The sequence below is a fragment of the Somniosus microcephalus genome, unplaced genomic scaffold, assembly GCF_052327205.1.
Source record: "Somniosus microcephalus isolate GS21.2 unplaced genomic scaffold, FLI_Smic_1.0 unresolved_chr4, whole genome shotgun sequence".
In the NCBI taxonomy this organism is placed as follows: Eukaryota; Metazoa; Chordata; class Chondrichthyes; order Squaliformes; family Somniosidae; genus Somniosus; species Somniosus microcephalus.
In genome coordinates this window covers 20,942,041-20,955,740 of record NW_028225182.1, presented here as the reverse complement: position 1 = coordinate 20,955,740, position 13,700 = coordinate 20,942,041, and the positions used below count along the sequence as shown (strand labels likewise).

At 44.5% G+C, this 13,700-nt stretch overlaps 1 non-coding gene across 1 annotated transcript; it reads left to right on the top strand.

Annotated features, from left to right (window-relative positions):
- The first annotated feature begins 12,630 nt into the window (after positions 1-12,630).
- trnaq-uug (transfer RNA glutamine (anticodon UUG)) lies at positions 12,631-12,703 on the top strand. The gene has a single exon. It is a non-coding gene; the product is annotated as a tRNA-Gln (tRNA).
- The last annotated feature ends 997 nt before the right edge of the window (positions 12,704-13,700 follow it).

Genomic DNA, 13,700 nt, shown 5'->3' with positions numbered 1-13,700 from the left:
TTTTGTTTGTGATCTACATAAATGATTTGGAAGAGAATGTAAAAGGTATGATCAGTAAGTTCGCAGATGACACGAAAATTGGTGCGGTGGTAAATTGCGAGGAGGAAAGCCTCCGGCTACAGGACGATATAAACGGGTTGGTCAGAAGGGCGGAAAAGTGGCAAATGGAATTTAACCCTCAAAAGTGCGAGGTGATGCATTTTGGACGGACAAATAAGGCAAGGGAATACACAATGAGTGGTAGGACCCTAGGAAGTACAGAGGGTCAGAGGGACCTTGGTGTACATGTACATAGATCCCTGAAGGCAGCGGAGCAGGTAGATAAGGTGGTTAAAAAGGCATATGGGATACTTGCCTTCATTAGCCGAGGCACAGAATATAAGAGCAGGGAGGTTATGATGGAGCTGTACAAAACGCTGGTGAGGCCACAGCTGGAGTACTGTGTGCAGTTCTGGTCGCCTCACTATAGGAAGGATGTGATTGCTTTGGAGAGGGTGCAGAGAAGATTCACCAGGATGTTACCTGGGATGGAGCACCTCAGCTATGAAGAGAGGCTGGACAGGCTGGAGTTGTTTTCCTTGGAGCAGAGAAGGCTGAGGGGGGACCTGATTGAGGTGTACAAAATAATGAGGGGCATAGATAGGGTAGATAAAGAGGAACTTTTCCCCTTAGTGGGGGGGTCAATAACAAGGGGGCATAGATTCAGGGTAAGGGGCAGGAGATTTAGAGGGGATTTGAGGAGGAACTTTTTCACCCAGAGGGTGGTTGGAATGTGGAACTCAATGCCTGAAAGGGTGGTGGAGGCAGGAACCCTCACAACATTCAAGAAGCATTTGGATGAGCACTTGAAATGCCATTGCATACAAGGCTATGGACCAAATGCTGGAAAATGGGATTAGACTGGACAGGGATGGATGGGCGGCGCAGACACGATGGGCTGAAGGGCCTCTTTCTGTGCTGTAAAACTCTATGACTCTATGACTCTAAGTGAGGCAGCTACGCGGATCCAGGAGGTAGTGTTGGAGGAGCCACAGCCCTTGCACTTGTCCAACAAGTTCGAGGCTCTTACTCCCTGTGAGAATGGGAACAGGGACTGCGGGGAGGATGAGCAACCTGGCCACAGCACCGTGGAGCGGGGGGCCATTCAAGTGGGGGGAGTTAAAAGAAATGTTGTCGTGGTAGGGGATAATATCGTTAGGGGGATAGATAGAGTTCTCTGCAGCCGAGAATGAGAGTCCCGAAGGCTGTGTTGCCTGCCCGGTGCCAGGGTTAAGGACATCTCCTCTGGACTGGAGAGAAACTTGGAGTGGGAGGGGGAGGATCCAGTTGTCGTGGTCCATGTTGGTACCAACGACATAGATAGGACAAGGAAGGAGGTTCTGCTGAGGGAGTTTGAGCAACTAGGGGCCAAATTAAAAAGCAGAACCACAAGGGTAATAATCTCTGGATTATTACCTGAGCCACGAGCGAATTTGGCTAGGACAAATAAAATTAGAGAGTTAAATGCATGGCTCAAAGACTGGTGTGGGAGAAATGGGTTTTGCTTCCTGGGACACTGGCACCAGTACTGGGGCAGGAGGGAGCTGTTCCGTTGGGACGGACTTCACTTGGCCAGTGCTGGGACTAGAGTCCTGGCGGATCATATAACTAGGGCTGTAGAGAGGGCTGTAAACTAACCAGTGGGGGGGGAGGTTCCTCGAGAGCAAATAATACAAATGACAACAGAGAAGGTCATAGACTTAGGTAACAGTGTGGAAATTAAAAACCAGAGCATGTCAGGAAGGGGCAGAAGGTATGGAGTAAAAGGTAAAGTAATAAAAAGGGCAAAAGCAGGAAATAAGTGTCACAAAACATCTTTGAAAGTTCTCTATCTGAATGCACGTAGCATTCGTAACAAAATAGATGAGTTAATGGCACAAATAACTACATATGTGTATGATCTTGTGGCCATTACAGAAACATGGCTGCAGGGTGACAATGCCTGGGAATTAAACATACCAGGTTATTTAACGATCAGGAAGGACAGGCAGGGAGGAAACGGAGGTGGGGTGGCTATGTTAATAAAGGAAGGAATCACTGTCATACAGAGAAATGTTATTGGGTCAAAAGATCAGGACAATGAAACAGTTTGGGTGGAGGTAAGGAATAATAAGGGGAAAAAAACACTATTGGGCGTAGTCTATAGGCCTCTGAACTGTGGCAACTCTGTTGGACGGAGTATCAATCAGGAAATAGTTGAGGCTTGTAATAAGGGAACATCAATAATTATGGGGGATTTTAACTATCATATTAATTGGACAAATCAAATTGGGCAGGGCTGCCTTGAGGATGAGTTCATTGAGTGTATTAGGGATGGGTTTCTTGAGCAGTATGTAACTGAACCGACCAGGGGGCAGGCAACCTTAGACCTGGTCCTGTGTACTGAGACAGGATTAATTAAAAATGTCCAAGTAAAGGATCCCCTTGGAATGAGTGACCATAACATGGTTGAATTCCATATTCAATTAGAGAGTGAGAAGGTTGAATCTCAAACAAGCATGCTAAGTTTGAATAAAGGAGACTATGAAGGTATGAGAGCGGAATTGAGTAGAGTGGATAGGGAAAATAGATTAAAGGGTAAGACGATACATGATCAGTGGTGTACATTTAAGGATTTAATTTACAACTTCCAAAAAATATATATTCCACTGAGAAGAAAAGGGTGTAAAAGAAAAGACAGCCATCCGTGGCTAAGTAAAGAAATTAAGGATAGTATTCGACTAAAAACAAGGGCATATAAGGCAGCCAAATCTAGTGGGAGGATAGAGGATTGGGAAAACTTTAAAAGACAGCAAAAAATAACAAAAAGATTGATTAAGAAAGGGAAGATAGATTATGAAAGTAAATTAGCAAAAAATATAAAAACAGATAGTAAGAGTTTTTATAGTTATATAAAAAGAAAAAGGATGGCTCAAGTAAATGTTGGTCCCTTAGAGGATAAGACCGGGAAATTAATGGTGGGAAATATGGAGATGGCAAAAACACTGAATGAATATTTTACATCAGCCTTTACAGTAGAAGACACTAAGAATATCCCAACACTGGACAATCAGGGGGCTAAAGGGGGGGAGGAGCTAAACACGATCAAAATCACTAAGGAAGTGGTACTCGGTAAAATAATGGGACTCAAGGCGGATAAATCACCTGGACCTGACGGCTTACATCCTAGGGTCTTGAGGGAAGTGGCGGTAGGGATTGTGGATGCATTGGTAATAATTTTCCAAAACTCCCTGGACTCGGCAATGGTCCCGGCAGACTGGAAAACTGCTAATGTAACACCCTTATTTAAAAAGGGCAGTAGACAGAAGGCTGGAAACTATAGTCCAGTTAGCCTAACATCTGTGGTAGGTAAAATTTTGGACTCCATTATTAAGGAGACAGTAACAGGACATTTGGATAATCATAATTTAATAGGATAAAGTCAGCATGGTTTTATGAAGGGGAAGTCATGTTTGACAAATTTGCTGGAGTTCTTTGAGGAAGTAACATATAGGGTGGATAAAAGGGAACCAGTGGACGTAGTGTATTTAGACTTCCAAAAGGCATTTGACAAGGTGCCACACAAAGGATTATTGCTTAAGATAAAAAATCACGGGATTGGGGGTTATATTCTGGCATGGATAGAGGATTGGCTATCTAACAGAAGGCAGAGAGTTGGGATAAATGGTTCATTCTCAGATGGCAATCAGTAACTAGTGCTGTTCTGCAGGGGTCGGTGCTGGGTCCCCAACTCTTTACAATCTATATTAACGATTTGGAGGAGGGGACTGAGTGTAACATATCAAAGTTTGCAGATGATACTAAAATGGGGGGGAAAGTAGTGAGTGAGGAGGACATAAAAAACCTGCAAGGGGACATAGACAGGCTAAGTAAGTGGGCAGAGATTTGGCAGATGGAAAACAATACTGGAAAGTGTGAGGTTATGCACTTTGGCAGGAAAAATCGTAGAGCAAGTTATTATCTTAATGGCAAGAAACTTGAAAGTACTGAAGTACAAAGGGATCTGGGGGTCCTGGTGCACGAAACTCAAAAGGTTAGTATGCAGGTGCAGCAAGTGATTAAGAAGGCCAATGGAATGTTGGCTTTCATTGCTAGGGGGATAGAATATAAAAATAGGGAGGTATTGCTTCAGTTGTACAAGGTATTGGTGAGACTGCACCTGGAATACTGCGTACAGTTTTGGTGTCCATACTTAAGGACATACTTGCTCTCGAGTCAGTACAAAGAATGTTCACTCAGTTAATCCCGGGGATGAGGGGATGGACATATGAGGAGAGGTTGAGTAGATTGGGACTCTACTCATTGGAGTTCAGAAGAATGAGAGGCGATCTTACTGAAACATATAAGATTGTGAAGGTTTGGATCGGGTGGATGCAGTGAAGATGTTCCCGATGATGGGTGAAACTAGAACTAGGGGGCATAGTCTTAGAATAAGGGGCTGCTCTTTCAAAACTGGGATGAGGAGGAACTACTTCACTCAGATGGTGGTAGGTCCATGGAATATGCTGCCCCAAAAAACTGTAGAAGCTACATCATTACATAAATTTAAAACAGAAATAGACAGTTTCCTAGAAGTAAAGGGAATTAAGGGTTACGGGGAGCGGGCAGGAATTTGGACATGAGTCTAGGTTCAGATCGGTCATGGCCCTGTGGGCAGCGAGCGGGCACAGGGGCCGTGTAGCCTGATCCTGCTCCTATTTCGTGTGTCTAATTCTGTTAGTTTCAGGAGATGGTTCTGTGATAGTGGATTGGCAGTTAGGATCAGATCAGCCATGATCTTATTGAATGGCGGAGCGGGCTCGAGGGGCCGATTGGCCTACTCCTGCTCCTATTTCTTATGTTCTTATGTTCTTATTATACACATTTTACCTGGCAGGACTGCAATACAATCTGCCATGAGCAGTGTGAAAAAGAAGCAGAGACTTGTGAAGCGACAGCCATCAAGGCAGCTGTGTGATTTGCTCAGAACCGAGGCTTAGCAGAGGGGCAAGTGGCCAAGCTAAAGTTAAGGATGAGACCAGGCCGAGACAAAGTATAATGGTGGAGACGGTAATGTTGTTGATTTTGAGATAAGAATCTACTGAATGCTTCAGCAATGGTTCCATGGTGTAATGGTGAGCACTCTGGACTTTGAATCAAGTGATCCGAGTTCAAATTTTGGTGGAACCTGAATTCTTGTTGTCCCAGCTGCTGGAAATTTGGGACATACAAGGTGGCATCTACATGTAAGAATTCGCAATAATTTACAGTTCTGAAGATCAATTTTTTGATTGAAGAATCCCTGGGCGTTGTGCTTTTAAATTTCCAGGGATGAAAATGGCTGTCACCACATGGCCGAAGACAAAGGACAATGCTTTGTTTACAAAGCAATTGAATGCTATTAGCATTTGTTTGTATATCGAGTGGATACATCTAAACTGCAGAAGAGACTTTTGTACCTTGAATGGGAAACGTTTAACAATTGAATGGGTTTTAAATCACCCAGCACTGGACAATAGGGCTGTTGCATTCTTTTGTTTCAGCCCAGGGAGCTCCGGAAGACACATTAACCCAGTCATACCTCTTTGAGTTAGCCAATCACAGCTTTCTCTTGTGCATTGGACCCTTTGCGTGGGGAAATTTGCACACAGCCCTTGCAAGGCAGAACGGCAGGGGCCTCATCAGGCATAAAGATAGCGGCTGAGAAGCTATCTCTCTCTCTTACTTCGCTGGACCACAGGTGAGCAGGGTGTTCTGACTCCTCAACAAGGCAACCTAGCAGGAGTTAAGGGGTGGTGATTTAAGGGTATTGCTAAGATTGTTTAAATAACATTGTAGCCATTGTATCCCTCGTTTTTGCCGTCTGCAACCCCCCTGTTATATAGTTTTAATGTAATTACTGTGTTCGTGTGGGATAGTTTGATATTTTGATTATAGTTTCTTTTAGTTAATAAAACTTGATCTTTTTTTCTCTCATCCAAACTACGTGTCTGTTTTAATATCAATAATTATAAGCCCAGCAGTCAGAACTTGAAGGTGGGGTAGCGATTCGAAACCGCTGCTTTAAAATTGGTTTTATTGGAATTGGTCTAAATGCAGGCAAAGGCTGCAAGACCAGGAAAATTACTTTAAACCAGTTTAAAGAAGCCCCAACCCTTGCATGCATACCAACCACGGTTACTGGACCGTTTGCTGCCTGAATCAATGACGGTTGATTTATTGTTCTCGACATCAGATGATAGGCTCAACCTCTCATTCCCAGTTCCAAATAAGCGGGGCAGAAAGATGTGTGTTGTCCAGTGCTTCGTTTGACTGCACAGCAGATTGCTCAACATTTTCTTTGCAAGCTGCATTCGGCTGGCATAATTGTTGAAATTGAAAGCAGTGCTTCTTGAAACGTAGGCTTTGCACTTCAAATTCTCGATAAAAGTTTACTATTGCTTTTCTTTCGTGCAGCAGTGCCTTGCAAAGATTATACACATTTTACCTGGCAGAACTTTGTAGTGTCCATGTGTTGATAAAGACACTGAAGACAGGAGTTGGTTCATAGGTATTTACTAAGCCAAGTCTGGGGGGGGGGGTTCTTACGGATATACACAATATACAGGCTTATATAGCCCGAGTGGCAATTACAGGCATTGCAGCACACCTGGGGCTCTTACACCACAATTCCTCCCCTTTTAGCTAGCCAGTACATCATATTTTAAGTAATTATTAATTACATGTTATAAGCAAAATAATATACATTGCTGTAGTTAATTAATTATAAGTTAGTCTCTCAGGAGGCTTCCTGACTCGGTCCGGATAACGCCTCGGGGGTGTAGTAGTTTCTGGTGGTGTAGTAGGTTCTTCTGGCAAAGCTGATTTGGCTTGAATGCCAGTGTCGGGTTCATCGGGTTCCAGTGTCACCGGATCAGAGGTAGATATGGGTATCTCTACATCAACGTTAGATGTATAGAGTGGTGGTGTAGGTTGTCCCTTTTCGGATGACTTTATGATTTGGTCAGCATGGCACGTTATTATGCTTTCTCCGATGTCCACGGTATACATCAGTGGTCCTAGTCATGTGCAGATAGTTCCAGGCTGCCATTTCTCAGTACGGTAGTTCCGGGCCAAAACCTGTTGACCTATCTGGAAGGCCCGAGTTGGCCTTTCATTCATGCCTTGAAACTGCCGGTTCGCCACGTCCCTTCTGATGTTGGGCTTGACCAAATCCAGCCGGCATCTTAGGTTTCTATTGAAGACCATCATGGCGGGAGTTTGGTTGGTAACCATATGTGTTGCATTCCTGTATGCGAATAAGAAGTTATCCACCTTATGCTGAAGTTTTATGTCTTCATTACCCATGGCCTTTATGGCCTTCTTGAAGGTCTGGACAAACCTTTCAGCCAATCCATTAGTGGCTGGATGATATGGGGCAGATGTGTAATGCTTAACAACATTGTTCTTTAAGAAACTCCGGAACTCTTCAGACACAAACTGTGGTCCATTGTCAGAGCAAATCTGTTCAGGCAGCCCATTCCTGGCGAATATGGTTCGTAAGACTGTAATAGTTTTTTCTGTGGTGGTTGAGGACATTTTTATTACCCCTGGCCACTTTGAATGTGCATCCACCGCAGTTAAAAACATCGAGTCCATGAAGGGACCAGCAAAATCAATGTGCACCCTTTGCCATGGAGATGAGGGCCACTCCCATGGGTGTAGAGGGGCTTGTGGTGGAGCGTTTTGGACCTTCTGGCATCCTAGGCAGCTCTTGGTCATTTCTTCGATGTCTCCATCGATAGCTGGCCACCATACAAACGCCCTGGCTAGGTTCTTCCTTTTCACTCCACCCAGATGCTCCTCGTGAAGCTCCTTTAGCACTTTATCCTGGAGTTTGGGTGGAATCACCACTCTGGATCCACACATCAAGGTTCCTCGGCACACTGACAGCTGTTCTCTTCTTTGCGAGAATGCTGGCAACAATGGTTCGCCATGTGCTGGCCATCCCTTTACTGTTAAATCGTAGACCCGTGAGAGAGTCGGGTCATTTCTCGTCTCCCTTTCAATGGCAGAATTTGTCACTGGTAGACATTCCACTATGGTAGAGTGGAACATCTCTACTGGGTCTACTCTAGGTGCCTCTTCTACCGTTGGCAATGGTAGGCGCGATAAACCGTCAGCATTCCCATGCTGTTTTGACCCTTTGTATTCTATGATATATTGGTGTGCCCCTAGAAAAAGGGACCACTTCTGTAGCCTTTGCGCTGTCATAATGGGAACACCTTTTTTAGGGTTGAATATGGAGATGAGGGGTTGATGGTCAGTGAACAAGGTAAATTTTTGTCCGTGTAGGTAATGGTTGAATTTCTTCACTCCCCATACCAGGCTGAGTGCTTCCCTGTCGATTTGGGCATAGTTACGCTCAGCTGAGTTTAGTGAGCATGACGCAAAAGCTATCGGCCGTTCTGAGCCATCAGGGAATTTATGGGATAATACTGCTCCTATGCCGTAAGGGGATGCATCGCACGCCAGTCTGATTGGCAGTGATGGGTTGTAATGAGCCAAAACTTCTTCGGATGTGATTAAGTCTTTGCATTTATGGAAGGCACGTTTACAGTCTTCGTTCCATTTCCAAATCACTCCTGTTTGTAGAAGTTCATTAAGAGGGTGTAGCAGAGTTGACAAGTTCGGTAAAAATTTATGATAGTAATTTATTAATCCCAGGATCGACCTTAATTGTGAAACATTTTCAGGTGCTGGGGCTTTTATAACCGCTTCAATTTTTTCAGGTGACTTATGCAACCCTTCATTATTAATTATGTGGCCACAATATGATATCTGATTTTGGATAAAATTCGCACTGGGGGCGATTCGCTCGTAGGCCCCGTTCTTTCAGCCTAGTGAGCGCCTGCTTCAAATTGGCAAGGTGCTCGTTGTCGTTTTCTCCTGTTACAAGGATGTCGTCTAGGTAGCATTGAGTCCCCGGAATCCCTTGCAGGACTTGCTCCATAGCTCTTTGCCAGATAGCTGGAGCTGATGCTACTCCAAAAAGCAGTCGATTGTACTGGTACAGGCCTTTGTGTGTGTTTATCGTGAGATACTTTTTAGAGGCCTCCTCAACCTCCATCTGTAGATATGCCTGTGCCAAGTCAATTTTGGTGAAACGTTTCCCTCCGGATAGTGAGGCGAAAATATCTTCTATCCTCGGAAGAGGATACTGTACTGTGTGAAGGACCGGGTTTACAGTCACCTTGAAGTAACCACAGATGCGAATTTTTCTCTGTTCTTCAGATTTATCTTTATTCAATGCTTTTTTCATGACTGGAACAATGGGTGTTGCCCATTTGCTCCAATCTATTTTGGATAATACGCCTGCTTTTTTCAAATTCTCCAGCTCTGCCTCGACTGCTGGACGTATTGCGTATGGCACCGGTCTTGCCTTAAAAAATTTGGGAATTGCTGCATCTTCCACTTTTATTGAGGCGGTGATGCCTTTCAAGGTTCCTAGTTTCTCTTGAAACACTTCTTTGGCGTTGGCCAAGATGTCTTTTAATCGTTCAGGTATGATGTCATCATTGTTTTTTTCCTTACTGGTCACCATCAGTGCCTGAATGGAGTGCCAGTCTAAACATATCTTCCTGATCCATTCACGTCCCAACAATGGTGGACCACCATCTTGTAGAATGTATAAATACAACTTTTGTATTTCTTTGCCGTTGTATACAACAGGCACCCTTATTTTTCCTTTGGGGTATATTTTCTGCCCCGTATATGTTTTTAAGATAATGGATGTGTCTTTTAGAGGTATATGCGAAAATAGCCTCTCGTAATCCCGTCGATTTATTACGGTTAGAGCTGATCCTGTATCTAGCTCCATTTTAACTGTGGACCCTGCTATTGTGAGGGTAACCCAAATGGTTTGGTAATCATCTTTGGCAAGTACATTATGTAATTTCAGACAGCTTAGTCTCTTGTTTTCGAAGTCGCTATCGCTCTTCTGGTCTTCGGAGCTACTGTCTGTCATCATTTGTACCTTCCTGTACTTTTCTTTATTGATTTTTTTTTTTCTGTCAGTGGATTTATTTTGTCCAGATCAGCATACCCGTGCAATGTGTCCAATCTTCCCGCATTGCCTGCATGCTTTGTCCTTGAACCAGCAGTCCCTCTGGTTATGGGTGGATCTGCCGCAGCGATAACATCTTTCGAAACCCTGTGTCATTTCATGGGTGCCGAAGTCCTGTGTCTTTTGTTGTATATCTGCAGCTCCTTTTGCTGCTGCTCCGTATGATACAGCCATACTGAAAGCTTTGTCCAATGTTAAATCTTTTTCAGAAAGCAGTCTTATTTGTGTTCCTTCACTTAAGAGACCGCAAACGAATTTGTCTCGAAGATAATCTGATAGTCCTGCCCCGAATTGGCAGTACTTTGATAGCTTTCTTAATTTGGTTAGGTAATCAGCGTTAGTTTCATTCTTGTGTTGATTTCTCTTGAAGAACTTGAATCGTTCCGCTAGCAGCAGCAGTGTTGGGTTTAAGTGCTCCTGCAGGGTATCAACAATTTCTTTAAAACTCTTGTCCTTTGTTTTGGCTGGAGTGATTACATTTCATAACAGCCCGTATGTCTTTGCGCCCATTAAGTTCAGAAGCTTTTTTTTCATCTTCTATTCCATTTGCAGTGCAATATAGAAACATAAAAGCAGGAGTACACCATTCGGCCCTGCTCCACCATTCAACGAGATCATGGCTGATCATCCAAACCCTAGCACCCAGTCCCTACACCGACAACCATCCCACCCAAGCTCTATCCCTGTAACCCCACATATCTAATCTCCCCTAACATTAAGGGCCAATTTTTATCATGGCCAATCAATCTAACCCACACATCTTTGGACTGCGAGAGGAAACCAGAGCACCTGGAGGAAACCCACGCAAACACGGGGAGAATGTGCAAACTCTACACAGACAGTCACCCGAAGCCGCATTTGAACCGGGGTCCCTGGCGCTGTGAGGCAACAGTGCTAACCACTATGCCACCGTGCTGCCATATACCTCTACGCTTTCCACGTATGTGGTCCAATCCTCTATTTCGCTATCAAAAGCATCAATATTACCAGATTTTGGCATTTCAGAAAAGATATGGCGCTTCCCGCACTTTTTTTTCTTTTCTGTAGCAAAGATATGGCGCTTCCCGTGCTTTCCCGCTGCTGCTGCCGATAACAACGCTGTTTACTGCGGTTTCCGTTCTCTTTTAAAAAAAACATTTTTTATTTAGGGTTGGGGACTTGTTCCCGCCGGAGGTCTGAACGCTGACCTGTTTGCCACGCCGGCCGTCTCCTGAGTGTTCCCTCCCCGTCTGTTATTGCTTGCCTCCGATTTCGCTGCCTGTCTCAGCTGTAGAGCCAGCCGCTGGAGCCCCAGACTGATGCCCAGGAAGGATTTGCGCAGTACCTGCCACCAGCTTGGTCAGCTGGTGAAACCACAGCTTCTCTCACTTCCAAGAGTCCTCTGGACGCCCGAGGAATCGATGTCCTTGAGGTGCTGCCGAATTGCAGGTAAGTCCGTTTCCACTTCGTCGCCACTGTAGTGTCCGTGTGTAGATAAAGACACTGAAGACAGGAGTTGGTTCATCGGTAGTTACTAAGCAAGTCTGGTGGGGGTTCCAACGGATACACACAATATACAGGCTTATATAGCCCGAGTGGCAATTACCGGCATTACAGCACACCTGGGGCTCTTAAAGACACATACACCACAGACTGCAATACAAGCTGCTATGAGCAGCATGAAAAAGAAGCAGAGATTTGTGAACCGATAGCCATCAAGGCAGCTGAGTGATTTGCTCAGAACCGAGGCTTAGCAGAGGGGCAAGTGGGCAAGCTGAAGTTAAGGATGAGACCATGCCGAGACAAAGTATAATGGTGGAGACAGTAATGTTGTTGATTTTGAGAAAAGAATCTAATGACTTCTTCAGCAAAGGTTCCATGGTGTAATGGTGAGCACTCTGGATCCAGCGACCTGAGTTCAAATCTTGGTGGAAGCTGAATTCTTGTTGTCCCAGCTGCTGGAAATTTGGGACATATAACGTGGCATCTGCATACCGACCGTTTGCTGCCTGAAACAATGACGGTTGATTTATTGTTCTCGACATCAGATGATAGGCTCAACTGCTCATTCCCAGTTCCAAATAAGCGGGGCAGAAAGATGTGTGTTGTCCAGTGCTTCGTTTGACTGCACAGCAGGTTGCTCAACATTTTCTTTGCAAGCTGCATTCAGCTGGCATACTTGTTGAAATTGAAAGTAGTGCTTCTTGAAACGTAGGCATTGCACTTCGTATTCTCGAAAAAAGTTAACATTTGCTTTTCTTTAGTGCAGCAGTGCCTTGCAAAGCATATACACATTTTACCTGGCAGGACTGCAATACAAGTTGCTATGAGCAGAGTGAAAAAGAAGCAAAGATTTGAGAACCGATAGCCATCAAGGCAGCTGTGTGATTTGCTCAGAACCGAGGTTTAGCAGAGGGGCAAGTGGGCAAGCTGAAGTTAAGGATGAGACCAGGCCGAGACAAAGTATAATGGTGGAGACAGTAATGTTGTTGATTTTGAGAAAAGAATCTAATCAATTCTTCAGCGTCGGTTGCATGGTGTAATGGTGAGCACTCTGGACTTTGAATCCAGCGATCCTGAGTTCAAATCTCGGTGGGGCCTGAATTCTTGTTGTCCCTGAATTCTTGTTGTCCCAACTGCTGGAAATTTGGGACATACGGGTTTGGCATCTACATACCAACCACGGTTACGGGACCGTTTGCTGCCTGAATCAATGACGGTTGATTTATTGTTCTCGACACCAGATGATAGGCTCAACCTCTCATTCCCTGTTCCAAATAAGTGGGGCAGAAAGATGTGTGTTGTCCAGTGCTTCGTTTGATTGCACAGCAGATTGCTCAACATTTTCTTTGCAAACTGCATTCGGCTGGCATACTTGTTTAAATTGAAAGCGGTGCTTCTTGAAACGTAGGCATTGCACTTCGTATTCTCGAAAAAAGTTAACAATTGCTTTACTTTCGTGCAGCAGTGCCTTGCAAAGATTACACACATTTTACCTGGCAGGACTGCAATACAAGCTGCTGTGAGCAGTGTGAAAAAGAAGCAGAGATTTGTGAACCGATAGCCATCAAGGCAGCTGTGTGATTTGCTCAGAACCGAGGCTTAGCAGAGGGGCAAGTGGGCAAGCTGAAGTTAAGGATGAGACCAGGCCGAGACAAAGTATAATGGTGGAGACGGTAATCTTGTTGATTTTGAGAAAAAATCTAATAAATGCTTCAGCAATGGTTTCATGGTGTAATGGTGAGCACTCTGGACTCTAAATCAAGCAATCCAAGTTCAAATCTCGGTGGAACCTCCATTCTTGTTGTCCAAGCTGCTGGAAATTTGGGACATAACAGGTTGGCATCTGCATACCCACCACGGTTACTGAACCGTTTGCTGCCTGAATCAATGACGGTTGATTTATTGTTTAAGACATCAGATGATAGGCTCAACCTCTCATTCCCAGTTCCAAATAAGCGGGGCAGAATGATGTGTGTTGTCGAGTGCTTCATTTGACTACACAGCAGATTGTTTAACATTTTCTTTGCAAGCTGCATTCGGCTGGCATATTTGTTGAAATTGAAAGCAGTGCTTCTTGAAACGTAGGCATTGCACT